This window comes from Oncorhynchus kisutch, linkage group LG6 (assembly GCF_002021735.2).
Source record: "Oncorhynchus kisutch isolate 150728-3 linkage group LG6, Okis_V2, whole genome shotgun sequence".
Taxonomy (NCBI): domain Eukaryota; kingdom Metazoa; phylum Chordata; class Actinopteri; order Salmoniformes; family Salmonidae; genus Oncorhynchus; species Oncorhynchus kisutch.
In genome coordinates this window covers 29,437,089-29,458,149 of record NC_034179.2, presented here as the reverse complement: position 1 = coordinate 29,458,149, position 21,061 = coordinate 29,437,089, and the positions used below count along the sequence as shown (strand labels likewise).

General features: G+C 40.7%; 1 protein-coding gene and 1 long non-coding RNA gene across 5 annotated transcripts in view; one reads left to right on the top strand and one right to left on the bottom strand.

Annotated features, from left to right (window-relative positions):
• Positions 1-18,105, bottom strand: part of LOC109892650 (long-chain-fatty-acid--CoA ligase 4) — a 36,683-nt gene extending 18,578 nt beyond the window's left edge. Inside the window, exon 1 of one of the 4 annotated variants that reach the window (XM_020485340.2) lies at positions 18,014-18,105. The gene's annotated coding sequence lies outside the window, so the exon portion shown is untranslated. Of the gene's footprint in view, positions 1-3,304; positions 3,408-18,013 lie in introns of those variants that run through there. The other 3 variants (XM_020485343.2, XM_020485339.2, XM_020485342.2) reach the window with 3 other exon arrangements.
• LOC116374377 (uncharacterized) lies at positions 1,832-13,863 on the top strand. The gene is made up of 2 exons (XR_004210262.1): positions 1,832-2,218; positions 13,468-13,863. It is a non-coding gene; the product is annotated as an uncharacterized LOC116374377 (long non-coding RNA).
• Positions 18,106-21,061: the final 2,956 nt, after the last annotated feature.

The following is a 21,061-nucleotide window of genomic DNA, read 5'->3' as shown; positions in this document are numbered from 1 at the left end:
GATCGAAACAGTGTAAACCTTTCGGTAGAATGAACGAGAGAAGAAATTGGTTACCTTACCTACTGTTCTGAAGTACGCTAACAACACCTCTTCCTCTTTCCTTAAACAAAAAGCCTGGTCGAGATATTGTTTATTCGACACAAGATGTTTATTCTTCACTCCCTGTCTCAGGTTTTTCGTTAACTCAGCTGCACTCACAAAGAGCTAACATACATTCTCCTGCTTCCACCCACAACTGCTCTCATCCAATAGGAGAGTGAATTGGACAGGAAGTGATACGGTTCCTCTCTACAGTAGTCATCTCAACGTACTCAGGGCTGACTGTGACTAACCCTTTTTGCATTATATTTCCAAAGACCACATCTATTAAAACTGTTACGCAAACACAGCTGGTTGCTCATAGTGATACACATTACATAGACTGACACTGACTGACACAACATTGTGTTCACAGATTCAGTTTAATCTATTCTAAGAAATGAGGAGACAGACATGTTTTTCCAAGCCACATGATTATTTTTCTTGATGTGCTCTAACGCTTTCAAATCAGCAACAGTGAAATCCTTTCAGCTGTTTCAAGAAAAACATGTCCACTGCCTCATCATCAGACAGGATACTACTACCCACGTAGAAGCATGTCATAGCATGAGGTCAATGACCTTTAACACACTGAAGAATACTGTGTGATGCATGAAACGTAGGACCAAGGCTATTGGCAAGGTTGTATTGTTAGATAGAATATTCAATGCTACTGCTATGCCTATAAAACAGATGGCAGAAAAAGACACAAACCTGTACTGTACCTCAAGCCTTGAAACAAACCTACACTGTACATCAAACTCCTCATCTGTACAAATTGTAGCAAGAACCGTATCAATACAAAACAGGGTGATGACTGGCATTAGTTTTCTATCCTGTTATTAGGACTGATATTGAACATTCTTGGTAAATAAAGCATTTTTTGATGCATAACCCATATATAATATAAACCATAACATGTACATATATATGTACACACACACATATATATATATATATATAAATAATCCGCAAATATATGTTTCATGGCAACGTAAGGGATAATCTCTGACATTACCTTGAAAATAATGGACAACGCGCCACTTTGCGGAATTAATTTTTCCAAGGTAATGTTTTATAAATTTTTTATTTAACTAGTCAAGTCAGTTAAGAACAAATTCTTATTTACAATGACGGCTTAGGAACAGTGAACTATTTTGTTCAGGGGCAGAACGACAGATTTTTACCTTGTCAGCTCAGGGATTCGATATAGCAACCTTTCGGTTACTGGCCCTATGCTCTATTCACTAGGCTACCTGCCACCCCATGTACAGAATGGAGGTGTTTATCCCACTTATACCACAGTTGCCAAAGAAAATAATACTAAAGCAGACATTTACCAAAAGTGTTCGTTGATATTTTCTTTTTTCGAAGCAAATTCATACTCTCTCATATTTTTGATTGCTAGAGACGCGACAGTCGTTCGTTCGATATTTATGGACGTGACTGCAGTCGTTCGTTCTTTATGTTTCATGGCAACGTGCTTATGCCTTGCGAGCGAGCTAGCCAACGTTTCCAACTGACCCAATACCTTTTCTAACTGTCCCATTATCTGGTTTTAGAAACTGGGTGGTTCGAGCCCTGATTGCTGATCAGCTGACAGCTGTGGAATTTCAGACCGTATTACCACAGGGATGACAAAAACATGTATTTCTACTGTTCTAATTATGTTGGTAACCAGTTTATAATAGCAATAAGGCACCTCAGGGGTTTGTGGTATTCACCAATATGCTCCACGTTGCGTCGTGCATAAGAACAGCGCTTAGCCGTGGTTTATTAGCCATATACCACACCTCCTCAGGCCCTTTTGCTTAATTATACCATGGCATTGTTGAATACTCATTTCCGATTGGCTTGAAGGGCATTCTAGAGCACGCATTATTTCCCTATAGCCCACAGTATATTTGCACGGTAAACTTCAATGGATATAGTTCTTCCATGTTCTATATTTGAGCTGCTTCTGAAACAAAAGTCGAATTGAAAACCTTTATTGGCTTTGTTGAATTGGATTTTCATAATAGCAAGCTAGGACCGATGGTTTGGATAGCAAGGCGATTACTGTCACTGTCTAGTAAAACTTGCTAGCTACTTCAGTGGATGTTGAACACATTTCTACCAGCAAATTAACCCATTTCTAGCGGTAAGTGTTCAATTATAGCAATAGTATAAAAGTGATAATCAACTCGGGGCTCTATGCTTTCTCTGGAAAAATAATTAATGTTAGAATGTTAGTTCCACTCTGCTAGCGTAATATGGAACACATTCTACGTCGTTCATTCTTTTCCAGAGAACGCATAGCCCCTCGATTATCCCTTACTTAATGTCTATTGGCTGTTTTCAAAGGATGTGGGAGATGAATCATACAAGCAGCGTTTTGTTATTTTTGCTATGTTGAACATTTAAAGGAGAGAAATAGCCTCCATTACCAGTGTTTTCACTGGTTGGGGACTTAACTCGCATCTATATTTCATACAGTACTGAATGCCATTCTAGCCAATCAGAACCGAGTATTCACCAACGCTTTAGTATAAACCTGTAATATAACCCACATAGCTATCAAATCATTTGCTCAAACATTCATTCGTTTTTTACAATTAGGCAATGTTACATGCCTTTTAGTTTACGAACATCAAATTAATAAATCAAATAAAGGTCCAGTGAGCGAGGCCATGTCGTTGTCTGACCAAAAGTAACCTCTGCACCTGTCAACTCCGTTGACATAGCACGACTATTGTTTTTTCTTTAAGCTATTTATCCCAACAAATGTAAGACTGTTCATATCTAAAAATAATCCGGCATATCAAAATTAAAATACTTTTTGTAGCTAGCTTCGTGGTATCATTATGAAAATGAGAGGGACAACGAGGAATAGAATTTGGTGACTGGCGTTCCGCAAATGTTCTGTGATGTTTGAAAACAGAGACCCACCGTGGAATACAACCATTATGCGCTTTAAGTATTTGATATTAATAGGCGCTGATGGTTATTAAAATTAAAAACGACTTGTAGGCTTGTAGCCTGGCCAGATCATAAACAAAGACAGTAATGAAGTTGGCATTGCTAACGTTAGCTCTTTCTTACTACTTCAGTACACTGGATATTAAGAATATTCAATATTAACACATTTTTGTAAATAAGATAGCTATGATAACATATATTATCTGACAGTTTACTTAGCCATTTCCCTAGCTAGCTTGTATGCTAGCTATAGTCAATCTAATCTTACCTCAAAAACCGAGAAGTGAGAGGGACATTCCCAGAAGGATGAATGACCGAAAGTAACCTCCAACAGAGAGGCGACAACCCGGAAACTTTACGTCATATGAGTCCATCTCTCATAGCCAATGAGAATGGGTTTGAAGACCATGTTAATTTGATGCTACAGTTTCATTGAAAAAAATATATTGTCACACTTTATACGAATATCAACCAGTTATAAGTAATTAATCTCATCTGACTGTAGGTTACCCTTGTGAATTATGTGGGTCATAAGTAAATACATGATCCCTATAGACTAGGCAACACATTATTGTACTGTATGAAATATAGATGCGAGTTAAGTCCCCAACCAGTGAAAACACTGGTAATGGAGGCTATTTCTCTCCTTTAAATGTTCAACATAGCAAAAATAACAAAATGCTGCTTGTATGATTCATCTCCCACATCCTTTGAAAACAGCCAAATTGTGTGTCTAAATTGCTTTAAGAAATATGAAATACAGTCAGAAGATTGGAGTTGCACCAGTATAGTAACATTCATTCACTTAAGGCTATATGAATGTTATGTATCTGAAGACACCTTTGTACCATTCTGTTGAGTTTGGAGACTAAACATGCTGCTTTATGGTTTGATATTGTCATCATTATACAATCTATGGGTCAGATAATAAGAGCTCAAGTTATAATCAGAATACTCAGCTTCATAAAACATATACACCAAACCAAAGTAGCAAGCACTAAATGCATTGCCACAGTTTTTTTGACTCGTTAATAGCCACACCTTTTTGCATGACCTGCAGAATTTGGGTGAGAAATGGTGATAGGAACATTACATGTGGTGCTAAGATAATGATCAAAATAAATTGCATACATTCTGGGCAATTACAGTGCCTTCAGCGTCTTGACTTTTTCCACCTTTTGTTGTGTACAAATTAGGATTACATCATTTTTTATTTTTGATCTACACCAAAATACTCTAATATCAAAGTGGAAGAACGATTAAATAAAAAAATAGATTAAAGAAAAATAAAACACTAATATATGTTGATTAGATAAGTATTCAACCCCCTGAGTCAATACATGTTAGAATCACCTTTGGCAGCGATTACAGCTGTGAGTCTTTTTGGACAAGTCTCTAAGAGCTTTGCACACCTGGATTGTACAATTTCAAATCAAATCAAATGTTATTTGTCACATTTGCCGAATACAACAGGTCCTTACTGTGAAATGCTTACTTACAAGCCCTTAACCAACAATGCAGTTCAAGAAATAGAGTTAAGAAAATATTTACTAAATAAACTAAAGTAAAAAATAAACTAAAATGTAACAATAAAATAACAATAACGAGGCTATATACAGGGGGTACCGGTAATGAGTCGATGTGCGGTGGTACAGGTTAATCGAGGTAATATGTACATGTAGGTAGGGGTAAAGTGACAACAGTGTAAAAACAAAGGGCTGGGGGGTCAATGTAAATAGTCCGGGTGGCCATTTGATTAGTTGTTCAGCAGTCGTATGGCTTGGGGGTAGAAGCTGTTTAGGAGACTTTTGGACCTACTGTAGACTTGGCGCTCCGGTAACGCTTGCGGTGTGGTAGCAGAGAGAACTGTCTATGATTTGGCTGACTGGAGTTTTTGATAATAAATGCCATTATTCCTTTTTAAACTCGTCAAGCACTGTCAAGTTGGTTGTTGATCATTGCTAGACAGACATTTTCATGTCTTGTCATAGATTTTCATGTCGATGTAAGTCAAAGCTGAAACTATGCCACTCAGGAACATTCAATGTCGTCTTGGTAAGCAACTCCTGTGTATATTTGGCCTTGAGAATTGGGTTATTGTCCTAGTGAAAGGTGAATTTGTCCCCCTGTGTCAGTTGGAAAGCAGACTGAACCAGGTTTTCCTCTAGGATTTTGCCTGTGCTCAACTCTTTTCCGTTTCTTTTTATAAAAATAAAAAAACTCCGTAATCTTTGCCGGTGACGAGCATATCCATAAAATGCAGCCACCACCACACTTTAATATATGAAGAGCTCCAACGGATATTTAATGTCATCTACCAATGGGTGCCCTTCTTTGCAAGGCATTGGAAAACCTCCCAGGTCTTTGTGGTTGAATCTGTCTTTGAAATTCACTGCTCAATTGAGGGATTTTTTAAATTTATTTAAGGGGTGGATCAGTTTAGTATTGCTGAAAGATTGTTGCTTCCATCAATGTAATTGTCTGCAACAATTCCAATCCCCCATATATTTTTGGGGTGTAAATATATATATATATACATATACACATATATACATACCTCTACATAGTGAGTCCATGCAATTTATGTGACTTGTTAAGCAAATGTTTACTCCTGAACTTATTTAGGCTTGCCATAAAGGGGTTGAATACGTATTGACTCAAGCCATTTCAGCTTTTCATTTTTTATTAAAATGGTAAAAATGTCTAAAAACATAATCCCACTTTGACATTATGTGGTATTGTGTGTAGGCCAGTGACACAACATCTATATTTAATCCATTTAAAATTCAGGCTGTAACATAACAAAATGTGGAAAAAGGCAAGGGGTGTGAATACATTCTGAAGGGCACTGTACTTCTGGCCAAACTGAGGAATACTTTCTGAAGGGTACTGTACTTCTGGCCAAACTAAGGAATACTTTCTGAAGGGCACTGTACTTCTGGCCAAACTGAGGAATACTTTCTGAAGGGCACTGTACTTCTGGCCAAACTGAGGAATACTTTTCCAGTCATTAGTGCACCATCAAGTGGCCATTTTCAGTAATAGACTACCAACAATTGCCAATCAGACAGATTTTTCATTGTGTCACAATCTAACCCCTTACAGGGTTTGGTATTGTTGTTGCTAGCCCACCACAGTACAAACCTTTTTTTTGTAGAAAATTATTTGCACCATTTGTTTCAACATTGTTTTACAAGACAACCCCCCCCCCAAAAAAACACTAAACTGACATTTTCAATCATGTAGGCCTGGGTTTCCCATACTCGGTCCTGGGGCCACCCCTGTGGGCACGTTTTGGTTTTTGCTCTAGCACTACACGTCTGATTCAAATAACCAACTCATCATCAAGCGTTGACTATTTGAATCAGCTGTGTAATGCTAGGGCAAAAACCAAAACGTGTTTAGGAAACCCTGGTGTAGGTGACAGCTAATCAGGGTTAACAACCATTTCAGAAATAATATTTTACTAATTCATTACCTTACTGAGCCTGACAGCACAGTTGAATAGTCATTAACTGAATTTCAGGATCACTAGTTCTAATGTCAATTCCTTTCAAAACGCAGCTTAGGGCATCAGAGTAAGATTGTTTTCCCCTTTTCACAAGATTTTTATACTTTTCCTCTGTTGTTTACACCTTCCGCAGTCTGCAATGTGGCATCTTTGCCACTGGCACATTGGTCCATTCTTTCACCAGAAGCAAGTTCAGGATCACCGGTAGATTCCTCCAAAGAACTTTCATCGTCCTTTCCCATTTCAGATTCTTCAGCAACATACATTGACCCACTGTCACCTTCCTCTTCGGTCTCAGTGTTGAAGGTTTCCCATGTGGGTTCTTCCTTTTCCGTGAGAGACTCCTCATGAGATCCAGTCACCTCCCTTGCCTCACGAAATCCAGTAACCTCACTTTCCTCACTTGCATCATCAGTGTGCATATGTGAAAGCTCAGCTTCTATGTCCTCATTGAGGTCTTCCACATTCTCAATCACTGAATCCACAAATTAACGTCTTAAGACTACAGAGGTATTCCCTCCAAAGCTTTTCCTGGCTTTAAAGGAACTGGATCCAGATTGAACTGTTTTTGGTTTGGAGGATCGCATACCGTTGAATGATTTATCCAATTCAGTGTTCATCAAATGAGGCCTTTCCTCTTCCTCAACATCATCCTCTGCACTATCATAAATTACAGCTGCTCTTTTCTTTTTCTTTACAGAAGTAATGAACGAGTTCTCTTCAGTGTCGTCTGCTTTAGAAACAGGAGAGTTGACATCATGGACATCTGCTCCATTCACAGACAGAGGGCTCGTCATCTAAAATTAAGCTGACATCCATCTCTAGCTGGAAACCTGAATTCCCTTCGACAGAATCGGATTACTACTCTGAAAACATATCACTAGCACTGTCCAATAACTGTAGATTGAAATTTCCTTCAAAAGACTCAAATTCAGCATCCACTTTTGGAGATGTTTCTGCATAGCTTTCTAGGCTTGTACTGGAGATCTGTAGTAGCATAGAAAGTCTTTGATTCTTAAGGGATTTGACAGGTGAGATCTTCTGGTCGATTGTGGAGTCTTGGTGAAGTGACAAGTTCTGCCATTGTGGGGAACCATTTCCATTTTGCTGTATGTCTTATTCAACTTCAGAGGTAGCATATCCCAGACTTGTACCATGCTCCATGGCAACAATACCATCCTTATTTTCTGATGACACATCCAAAACCACTTGAACAGAAGCGTCAATTGCCTCACCAGCCGATAAAACCTCTTCAAGAGACTTGTCTATGGGAGAATGATGGTTGCTCTTTATTAACTTTTCCTCAGTCGCAATTGTCACAGCAGGTCCCAAAATCTCAATGCTTTCATTTACAGCTAGATCAATTAATCTGTTACTCAGATTGTGGATATCTTCCTTGTCACCAGACCCAGACTGGTCCACCAACGCAGTGGAGTTGTGGTTATGTTTCGGAGACGAGGGACTGGGTTTTTCATCCATTGGCTTCTTCTCAATTGACCCCTCTGTAGTGTTGATGGGGTTTCCACAGCCATGCCGGCTCTGTGTAAGACTGAATGCTCCCAGCAAGCTGCTGATGCAACTCAGACTCAGCCTTCAGCCCCTGAGCTTTCGGCACCCTGTTCTCTATGTGCCGTTGAGCTTCCTGATCCTCAGGGTCATCATTGTTGTTTTCTACTTCATGTGAGAACATGATGTCATGATCAGAGATTCCAAACTTCTCCATGGAGTGAAGGTGGGTGATGTGTTTATCCAATTTTGGATCTGTGTGTCTTTGTCTCGAGTGTGGTGACGGTAGCTGCATCTGTGTGGATGAGGATTGAGTGTCTTGTAGCGTGAAGAGTTCTTTAAGATCTCGTTTGCTGAAGTACCAGGAATGGATTTTTTTTTCCCCCTGGTAGTCTGTCTGATCAAGGATTCTTTGAACACCTGCCATCTGTATATTTTCTCCTCCACTGTACCACAAGTGGACATCTACTCCATTCTGTTCCTTCCATTCTGTCCAATCTAGCATAGTAACAACTACCTAGCAGCTTCCCTGTTTCATCTATTGCTGTTCACTCGACCCTATGATCACTTGGCTACATAGTTGATGCCTGCTGGACTGTACATTAATCACTGTACTCCATTTAGTTTATTTTTGTTTATCTGTCGGCCCCAGCCTCGAACTCAGGCCCTGTGTGTAGTTAACTGACCCTCTCTGCCCATTCATCACCATTTTACCTGTTGTTATTGTCTTAGCTGATTAGCTGTTGTTGTCTTACCCGTTGTCTTAGCTAGCTCTCCCAATCAACGCCTGTGATTGCTTTATGCCTCGCTTTATGTCTCTCTCTAATATCAACATGCCTTGTATACTGTTGTTTAGGATAGTTATCATTGTTTTAGTTTACTGCGGAGCCCATAGTGCCACTCAACATGCCTCAGATACCTCCTTTGTCCCACCTCCCACACGTGGTGACCTCACCCAGCATAACTAGTGCGTCCAGAGATATACAACCTCTCTTATCGTCAGTCAATGCCTAGATTTACCACCACTGTACCCGCTCCCTACCATACCCCTGTCTGTACATTATGCCCTGAATCTATTCTACCATGCCCAGAAATCTGCTCCTTTTATACTCTGTCCCCAACGCACTAGATGACCAGTTTTGATAGCCTTTAGCAGTACCCTCATCCTACTCCTCTTCTGTTACTCGGGTGATGTGGAGGTTAACCCAGGCCCTGCGTGTCCCCAGGTACTCTCATTTGTTGACTTCTGTAAATGTAAAAGCCTTAGTTTCATGCATGTAAACATCAGAAGCCTCCTCCCTAAGTTTACTCACTGCTTTAGCACACTCCGCCAACCCTGATGTCCTAGCCGTGTCTGAATCCTGGCTTAGGAAGGCCACCAAAAATTCAGAGATTTTCATCCCCAACTACAACATGTTCTGTCAAGAAAGAACTGCCAAAGGGGGAGGAGTTAGCCTGCAAAGTTCTGCATTACTTTCCAGGTCTTTGTCCAAACAGTTCGAACTTCTAATTTTAAAAATGAATGTCTCTGGAAATAAGTCTCTCACTTTTGCCACCTGTTATAGACTCCCTCAGCTCCCAGCTGTGACCTGGACACCATCTGTGAATTGATTGCCCCCCATCTATCTTCAGAGTTCGTTCTCTTATGTGACCTAAACTGGGATATGCTTAACAGCCCAGCAGTCCTACAATCTAAGCTAGATGCCCTCAATCTCACAGAAATTATCAAGGAAACCACCAGGTACAACCCTAAATCCGTAAACATGGGCACCCTAATAGATATTATCCTGACCAACTTTCCCTCCAAATACGCTGTTTTGAGTCAAGATCTCAGCCATCACTGCCTCATTGCATGCATTCGCTATGGGTCCACGGTAAAACGACCACCACTCATCACTGTCAAAAGCTCCCTAAAACACTTCTGCGAGCAGGCCTTTCTAATTGACCTGGCCCGGGTATCCTGGAAGGACATTGACCTCATCCCGTCAGTCGAGGATGCCTGGTCGTTCTTTAAAAGTTATTTCCTCACCATCTTAAATAAGCATGCCCTTTTTTTTAAATGTTGAACTAAGAAAAGATATAGCTCTTGGTTCACTCCAGACCTGACTGCCCTCGACCAGCACAAAAACTTCCTGTGGTGGACTGCACTAGCATCGAATAGTCCCCGCGATATGCAACTTTTCATGGAAGTCAGGAACCAATGCACGCAGTCAGTTAGGAAAGCAAAGACTAGCTTTTTCAAACAGAAATTTGCATCCTGTAGCTCTAACTCCAAAAGGCTTTGGGACACTGTAAAGTCCATGGAGAATAAGAGCACCTCCTACCAGCTGCTCACTGCACTGAGGCTAGGAAACACTGTCACCACCAATAAATCCACGATAATCGAGCATTTCAAGAAGCATTTTTCTACGGCTGGCCATGTTTCCTCCTGGCTACCCCAAACCCGGCCAACAGCTCCTGCATCCCCCCGCAGCTACTTTCCCAAGCCACCCCAGCTTTTCCTTCACTCACCCAAATCCAGATAGCATATGTTCTGAAAGAACTGCAAATCCTGGACCCATACAAATCAGCTTGGCTAGACAATCTGGGCCCTCTCTTTAAAAAATTATCCGCCGCCATTGTTGCAACCCCTATTACCAGTCTGTTCAACCTCTCATTTGTATCATCTGAGATCCCTAAAGATTGAAAAGCTGCCACGGTCATCTCCCTCTTCAAAGGGGGTGACACTCTAGACCCAACCTGTTACAGACCTATATCCATCCTGCCCTGCCTTTCTAAAGTCTTCGAAAGCCAGTTAATAAACAGATCACTGACGATTTCGAATCCCACCGTACCTTCTCTGCTGTGCAATCCAGTTTCCAAGCTGGTCACAGGTGCCTCAGCCACGCTCAAGGTACTAAACAATATCATAACCGCCATCGATAAAAGACAGTACTGTGCAGCTGTCTTCATTGACCTGGCCAAGGATTTAGACTCTGTCAATCACCATATTCTTATCGGCAGACTCAACAGCCTTGGTTTCTCAAATGACTGCCTCGCCTGGTTCACCAACTACTTCTCAGACAGAGTTCAGTGTGTCAAATCGGAGGGCCTGTTGTCCGGACCTCTGGCAGTCTCTATGAGGATACCACAGGGTTCAATTCTCGGGCCGACTCTTTTCTCTGTACATATCAACGATTTCGCTCCTGCTGCGGGTGATTCCCTGATCCACCTCTACGCAGACAACACCATTCTGTATACATCTGGCCCTTCTTTGGACACTGTGTTAACAAACCTCCAAACGAGATTCAATGCCATACAACACTCCTTCTGTGTCTTCCAACTGCTCTTAAACGTTAGTAAAACTAAATGCATGCTTTTCAACCGATAGCTGCCCGCACCCGCCCTCCCGACTAGCATCACTACTCTGGACGGTTCCGACTTAGAATATGTGGACAACTACAAATAGGTGTCTGGCTAGACTGTAAACTCTCATATTAAACATCTCCAATCCAAAATTAAATCTAGAATTAGCTTCCTATTTTGCAACAAAGCCTCCTTCCCTCATGCCGCCAAACATACCCTCGTAAAACTGACTATCCTACCGATCCTCGACTTTGGCGATGTCATTTACAAAATAGCTTCCAATACTCTACTCAGCAAACTGGATGCAGTCTATCACAGTGCCATCCGTTTTGTCACCAAAGTCCCATATAGCACCCACCACTGCGACCTGTATGCTCTCGTCGGCTGGCCCTCGCTACGTATTCGTTGCCAGACCCACTGGCTCCAGGTCATCTATAAGTCTTTGCGAGGTAAAGCTCCGCCTTATCTCAGCTCACTGGTCATGATAACAACACCCACTCGTAGCACGCGCTCCAGCAGGTATATCTCATTGGTCATCCCCAAAGCCAACACCTCTTTGGTGCCTTTCCTTCCAGTTCTCTGCTGCCAATGACTTGAATGAATTGCAAAAATCGCTGAAGTTGGAGACTTATATCTCCCCCACTAACTTTAAACATCATCTATCTGAGCAGCTAACAGACCACTGCAGCTGTACACAGCCCATCTGTAAATAGCCCATCCAATCTACCTACCTCATCCCCATATTGTTTTTTACTTTTTTGCTTTTTTGCTCTTTTGCACACCAGTATTTCTACTTGCACATCATCATCTGCTCATCTATCACTCCAGTATTAATTTGCTAAATTGTATTACCTTTTTTTTCATATCTTTTTTTATATTGTGTTATTGACTGTATGTTTGTTTATTCCATGTGTAACTCTGTGTTGTTGTTTGTGTCACACTGCTTTGCTTTATCTTGGCCAGGTCGCAGTTATGAATGAGAACTTGTTCTCAACTAGCCTACCTGGTTAAATAAAGGTGAAATAAGTCAATAAAAAATACACTCCAGACACAAACCATTCACATGCTTGCCAACCAGATGTAATGACGAGTTCAATGTACAATGTCCTAAGCGCATTCGAGCAAACACCTTCCTAATCTGACCTTTGAATCTTGGTCTACCAACCTTTTTTTTGGAGGGCATTTAAATGCCCATCTCTTCTGAGTCCCATCTCTTCTGCCATACATCTATCAAAATGGCTCTGATCTTACAATTGGCCTCACCTCTACCCAGTGGAACATTAATATAAATTATATCTCGTTTCAAAGCTCTTTTGGCTAACTGGTCTACAATTTCCTTCCCTTCCACGCCCGAATGTGCTGGAATCCAGCAGAATCGCAAAATTTCACCCATTCTCTCAATTGTTCACAATAACATTGTTACATGTGCTCCCTCTCCAGCCTTTAGGTCACCAGGCTGCTCATTATGGCGCACACCTGTCACCATCGTTACACGCACCTGCGTGTCATCACTCACCTGGACTCCATCACTTCCTTGATTACCTGCCCTATACTGTATATGTCACTCCCTTTTGGTTCCTTCCCTAGGTGTCATTTTTCTATGTTTCCTGTCTGTGCGTTTTTTTGTTTTATATTATGTTTCATTTATTTATTTAAACACTCACTCCCTGAACTTGCTTCCCGACTCTCAGCGCACATCGCTACAAGCATTAATACCTCCAATAGTATGTCACTCCTATTAGATTTACCAGATGATAAACTATTTAATACAGACAGAGAATCTGAGCATACTATAATTCTAACAGGTTGTATGTCCTCCACCCAGTGGAGGGCAACTACTATCGCCAAAAGTTCAACTGAGTGTACTGATAGGTAATCTGTTAGTTTTCTACATATCTGCACATCAAATTCAGGAATGTAAATGCCCGCTCCTGTGCGCCCACTCTCTGGGTCCTTGGATCCATCTGTGAAAAAGAGTTAAAAAGAATAACAACTTCTACCAATGTAATTGTAAACCAGTTTCCCTATATCATTGAATTCTGACCAATCTTTCCTTTTCTCTACCAAAGCTAGATCAACAACAGGATCTGGAAGTAATCACGGAGGAGCATCCCATATCACCACAGAAGGGACAACTTCCAACTCCCCCAAACCACTCTCATCAGCAAGCTTTCCAACTGACCAACCAAAACCACTGCGTTTTCTAGTAGTATATTCCCAACAGTCATCTTGAAAAGTAGCAGTGGGATGCTCAACCCCACAGCCTTTCAACCTAACCCAATAAGCTAATGACAATTTTTTATGCCATATATCCAAAGGCATCTCACCTGCCTCCACTTGTAAAGTACATACAGATGCTGATTTAAATGCACCAATACATATCCTTAAAGCTATATACTGGATTCTGTCCAGCTTCTGAAGCCAAGTGTTCGTCACTGTTCCATAAACTACGCATCCTTAATCAATTGTTGTCCTGATCAGAGCTCTATAAATATCCATCAATGATTGTATGTCAACATCCCATTCATAACCAGAGACAGAGCACATAAGATTCGCCTTCTTACACATTGTTTCAACATTTCTGACATGATCTTTCCATGTATATCGCTCATAGAACCATATACCCCATTATTTGTACGTAGAAACCTTCCCCATAGGCTGTCCATACAGAAACAACTGTATATTATCAGCAACTTTCTTCTTCGAGAAGAACATACAACAATACTTCACCATTTACAATTTAAAACCCCAGTCAATCAACCATCTTTCAACATCCACTATAGCTTGTTGAATAGATTTGATCAAGAGAGACATTCCTTCCCATCTTCCAGAACTCCATCATCAGTATATAGGGAAGCCCCAATACTCATACCTACATTCAAAAACACATTGCAAATCATAATATTAAACAAAATAGGACTGCCTTGAGGAATACCATTGTCAACTCCATAGGCATCAGATAAAATGGATCCTATTTTAACTCGAAAAGAGGAATTAGATAAAAGGGCCAAAACCCAGTTATATAATCTCCCACCAATACCAAGCCGTTCCATCTTAATCAGTAGGTCTTCTCTCTACATAGTGTCATAAGCCTTTTCAATGTCGAAAAAGACAGTAGCCATAACGTCTTTCATGACCAGAGTTTTTTCAACTTCATTGTTCACCTTTACTAATGGAACCAAAGTAGATCTACCTTTCCAGGAAATATGACAATCAACTTTTCCAACAGTTTACACAAGTTAGAGGTCAGTCCTATTGGTCTACAACTATCAGCACATGAAGGGTGTTTACCAGGCTTTACAAAAAGTAATATTACTGCATGTTTCCTACCAGAAGGTATAACCCCATCACTCCAAATCATATTAAATAATCCCAGGAGAACATGTCTGACCTCATCTGGTAGATGCTTAAAACATTACAAAGCCTACTAAGGCTGAACGCATCTCATGTATGGTAAAAACAGCATCCAAAGAAGAGTCAAGAGTATCCCTTTTCTTATACACATTAACATGAACATTTAAAAGTTGCTTTTATACTTAATCCAAAGTAACCACACTATACACCCCACTATATACCCCACTATACACCCCACTATATACCCCACTATACACCCCACTATATACCCCACTATACACCCCACTATACACCCCACTATACACCCCACTATACACCCCACTATACACCCTACTATACACCCTACTATACACCCCACTATACACCCCACTATACACCCCACTATATACCCTAGCAAATGTCTTCCCAACAAGTCATCTTTTTCTTTATCAGTTACGGACATTTTTTGCTCCACAACCAAATCAAATCAAAATGTATTTGTCACATGCGCCGATTACAACAGGTGTAGATCTTACCGTGAAATGCTTCCTTACAAGCCCTTAACCAACAATGCAGTGTTAAATAAGATAAGAGTTAAGAAAACAAGAGTAACAATAAAATAACAATAACGAGACTATATACAGGGGGTACCGGTACCTACAGGTTAGTCGAGGAAAAACTGGAATTCGAGGGGACCTGCTTCTTCCAGTCATCTTCTTCAACATAGACCACACAATACAACCCCCAGCTCAGTAACCCTGCCTATTGTAGAGCAGAACTGTCTCAATGCATTTCTCTTGACAGCCTCAATGACTCTACATACTAAAGCTCTGTTCCTTTGGAAATCAAGTAGATTCTCAGGAGTCATGTTCCTACGCCCTATTTCTTTCTCGCATAGCCGCAGTGCACTCTTCAGTCCACCAAGTAACCCCCTTCCTTTTCTCACCCACTTCACTCACTGGTACATATAAATTCGCAGCACTCAAAATCAGAGATCACAGAGGCAGCACATACATCAACCGGCCTCTCTATAGACAACTGTCCAACAGACTTTGTGCAATGATCACCAGACTTTTCCCAGTCTGCTTTATGAAAGCCCCATCTTCTGAATGGTGCCCTGTCTGGAACAGTAACATCAAAGTTCATTGTACACAAAATCAGGAAATGATCACTTCCAACAGTAGAATCATTCATTACATTACATTCACAGATAGATGCAATAGAGTTAGAAGCCTTTGTGAGGTCCAAGCAGGATGTAACCCCTCTAACAACATCAACTCTTGTACCATATTGTCACATCTTCCGCCAAAGTCAGTCCCTCGCCTTGTACGGGTGGCGTTCGGCGGTCGACGTCACAGGTCTTCTAGCCACCGCCGATCCACCTTTCACTTTCCATTTGTTATGTCTTGTCTTCCCACACACCTGGTTTCAATTCCATCATTACATGTTGTGTATTTAACCCTCTGTTCCCCCCATGTCCGGAATTGTTTATTGTAGTGCTTGTGCACGTTATGCTGGTGTGTAAACAGGTTTTGTTTACCCATTGATTGATTTCTGTTTACGGTGGTTTTGTTTATTAAACTGCGCCATTGTAAATCAGTTTTTGCACTCCTGCACCTGACTTCTCTGCCGACAGTATGCACCCCCTACACACATCCATCGTTAAGACATGCTAATGCTCTTGTTTCCATCGTATCTTCCACAATAGTACCATTAGCATCTGTATGTCTACTTCCCCATAAACTACTATGTGCATTCATGTCTCCGCACCATATCCCTAAAGCCCAATTCTCCTGATATTTCATCAAACATTGCTACAGATAGTTGACAACAAGGGTTGTAAAAATGTTGTAATTTAATATTCAACACCCTAAAATTGCCACTTTGTATACCTTGCCGAAATTACACAAGAATGTTACAAAACCTCCAGGGTGCCCTATTGTAGCAGGCATTGATGCAGTAACGGCCCATCTATTGACTTTTTTGTTGACTTTTTTTTATAAGACCACTCGCAGAACAGCTCCCCTCCTTGGTAAAGGACACCAGTAGTATGATCTCTATTATTGAATCTCTTGATCCTCTCCCAGAGAATACTTTGTTAGTTACTTTTGATGTTGAGTCGTTATACACAATTATTCCACACTAGGTCTGTATTGAAGCTATGGAACATTTTCTTCTGCAACGTGACCCTAATGAACTACGCATGCATTATAACATTGGCACACACAACTACTTCATGTTTCTAAATTATTTCTTTATTCAGACGAAGGGTACTGCTATGTGATCCCCCATGGCTGCTAACTATGCTAATTTGTATATGGGTTACATGGAGAAACAGTCTATTTTCAAATCCTCTCAAAAATGTTTTCTTGCCTAACATCATTATTTGGAAAAGGTATATTGATGACATTTTTGTTCTGTGGAGGGGTGATCCAAAACAGCTCCAGTGGGCCAACCATTCTTTTCTTAACTCCTGTTCTGAGCATCTGATATTTACTATGCAATCTGATACACATCAAATCAGTTTTCTTGATCTTCTGATATATAATGTTTTATATATTGATCTTTACAGGAAACCTACTGATCGTAACAGTTTGTTGATCGTTGATAGTCACCCACTTCCCTTGAAAAAAAGTTTGCCCGGCAGCCAATTCTGTCTAATCAAAATCATTTGTAAAAAACAATCAGACAGAAATATAGCTGAGACACAAAGTAAATTCAAGGAGAGGGGGTACAATAATGGTCAGATTAATACTGCCGTTGAGAAATATCTAAACAAGGTGAGATATGACCTTTTTCAAGGTCAGTCTCGCAAAAATAAGTATTCTTGCGATCTAACTATCCGCTAGTCAAAGTGCTCTGAACATCAAGGGAATCGGTCAAACACTGGTACATTCTAAGATCCGATGATGGTATCGGTAATGTGTTTTCGGACCTTCCCTTGATCGTATTCTCGTGGGGCAGAAACCTCAGAGAAATTGAAACTCTGATTTATCACCCCAAGATATCCCTGCACAATGTGTGTTTGCGCCCCTACTGGATGGAAACTACAAGTGTAATGGCTGTGCTCAATGCAATGGCACTTATAAATGTAGATCCTTCAAACACCCCCAAACAGGGAAACAGATCCCAATCAAAGGTGTTATTACGTGCTCCACTAAGGCAGTTATTTATCTTATAACTTGTCCTTGTGGTAAAAACGATGTGGGTAAAACAAAGCGCAAATTAAAAGTACGTATCTTGGAGCATTGTAGCACCATTAGGTGCAAAAACTCAGCTTACCCAGTTGTGGCCCACTTTTTGGAAGAAAACCACTCGATTTCATCTCTTCATTATATTGGCATCGAACATGTCACCCTCCCTAGGAGAGGGGGTGACCTCGACAATTTATTGCTAAAACGAGAGGCTGCCTGGATCTTTAATTTAAAGACCATTGCTCCCTTCGGTCTCAACGTAGACTTTGATCTGAAGCCATTCTTGTGAATATTGTGATTTTGCTATTGTAAATGTTTGTAGGCTTATGTAGTCAAATTGTATCTATGATCGTACGCTATCCATTTATGTTTTTGTATGTTATTTTAATATATGAGAATGAACCAATGATATCAGGCCACACCCGGCCTGATTACAGACACCTGTGTGTCTTTTGACACTATATAAATGAGTCATCCCGCAATGTTTGTCATTATACCCTGATGAAGACAGCTTGTCTGTCGAAACGTTGGACATAAATATTTTTGCATCGGAGCTCCAAGTGTGTGCGGCTCTCCTTTATTTCTTTAAGCGTTCCACTCCGCTAACCAGCACCTCGCTATATAGGTGTGCGTTTCTTTTGCCTCTAACTTAATATTACTACCTGCACTGTAGATTTCCACCGTCTTATTGAGATGGGACAGGTATATTACGATATACAAGACCTTATGAACGTAGCACACCCAACACCCTGTCCAATTGATCTATCAGATCTGATTGAGCAATAACCAGGAATAATCCAATCCAGATGTGGTCGAAGCCATGTTTCTTGAACAAGTATCACATCAGGTTTGATCTCTAAATCTATTACACATTTGTTAAACACCTGACTGTTAGCAATAAGCCTCAGCCATTCCACTGAACGATAACAACAAAAAAGATTCAATTATCAACATACTGAGACATTCCATCATTGGTATTATTAGGAGTCAACATATCAACGATCATGGTGACAGTAACATATGTTACTCCTAAAAACTTCTACAATGATCTTCAATCTGGCAGTTGTTCTTTCCACAAACACAGTCAGGTTGATCATCTTTTCAATGAAGGCTATAAAGTCAATCTGATTAACTATTAAGGTGTCCTTTGAAACGACACATTTGTGAGAGGAAGATTTCTGAACAGGTCTCGTATCTGTGTCTAGACATTTTCTACAGTAGGTTCAGCTATTCCAGGAGTAACCCTCTTATCTCCACCATTCTGCCTAATAGTTTCACCAATCTGCCTTGCAGTCTCTGAATAAGAGACATTATGAGTGATTCTATATCTTTGGGCCTCTCTAGCTTCTTTCTGCACCTGGCATCCACCAAATGCTGCACTGTGTCCCCCCACAATTACAACATTTAACCTTGACATTGTTTCCACAGTCATATTCATGTGTGACTATTTGTTTTTATAGCTTACAGTTAGTCAGCACCTCTACACTAAATAATTTTCTCTGGGTGTGCGCCAGCTCATGCTTTTTATTAGACTATTGCCCCTCCACACGTTTTCTTTCCTTTGCACAGAGCCGCTAGACGTCCCAGTCCCTCGTCACTGAACTGGATTCATTACCAACAACCCCGGACTGTCTTGTCTCATCTTGTCTGATTAGTATGTGTACATACAGTGGGGCAAACAAGTATTTAGTCAGCCACCAATTGTTAAAGTTCTTCCACTTAAAAAGATGAGAGGCCTGTAATTTTCATCATAGGTACACTTCAACTATGACAGACAAAATGAGGGAAAAAAATCCAGAAAATCACATTGTAGGATTTTTAATGAATTTATTTGCAAATTACGGTGGAAAATAAGTATTTGGTCGATAACAAAAGTTTATCTCAATACTTTGTTATATACCCTTTGTTGGAAATGACAGAGGTCAAACATTTTCTGTAAGTCTTCACAAGGTTTTCACACACTGTTGCTGGTATTTTGGCCCATTCCTCCATGCAGATCTCCTCTAGAGCAGTGATGTTTTGGGGCTGTTGCTGGGCAACACGGACTTTCAACTCGTCCTGAGATCCTCAATAGGTTCTACAGCTGCAACATCGAGAGCATGGTTGCATCACTGCCTGGTACGACAATTGCTCGGCCTCTGACGTATGGCCCAGTACATCACTGTGGCTAAGCTGCCTGCCATCCAGGACCTCTACACCAGGCGGTATCAGAGAAAGACCCCAGCCACCCCAGTCATAGACTGTTCTCTCTACTACCACATGGAAACCCTAACCCTAACCGGAGCGCCAAGTCTAGGACCAAAAGGCTTCTCAACAGTTTTTACCCCCAAGCCATAAGACTCCTGAACAGGTAATCAAATGGCTACCTGGACAATTTGCATTGTGTGCCCACCCCCAATCCCTATTTTTACGCTGCTGCTACTCTCTGTTTATCATATATGCATAGTCAATTTTAACTATACATTCATGTACATACTACCTCAATTGGGCCGACCAACCAGTGCTCCCGCACATTGGCTAACCGGGCCTTATGCATTGTGTCCCACCCACCACCCGACATCCCCTCTTTTACGCTACTGCTACTCTCTGCATGGTCACTTTAAACATATCTACATGTACATACTACCTCAATCAGCTTACCGGTGTCTGTATGTAGCCTCGCTACTTTTAAAGCCTTGCTACTGTATATAGCCTGTCTTTTTACTGTTGTTTTATTTCTTTACTTACCTATTGTTCACCTAATACCTTTGTTGCACTATTGGTTAGAGCCTGTAAGCAAGCATTTCGCTGCAAGGTCTACACCTGTTGTATTCAGCGCACGTGACAAATACACTTTGATTTGATTTGAGATATAATTATACAGATGATTAACAAAACATGCACACGACAGAATTCATACCTTGGTATTTGAGGTGAATGTGAATAAAAAAGAAATGGTGTTGATAATGGTTTTCATACACATACCTTGTCCATAATGTAGAGGCCTATGGAATATTCATTGAAGAGGTAAGGGAGGAGGATGGTACATGTGATCAGCATCACATGCCAATGCATATTGACATATCATATTGTATACCTCCAGTTCAGTCATCTGCACCCAACACAGCTAGCCTTCAACATATTCTTATAGCCTACA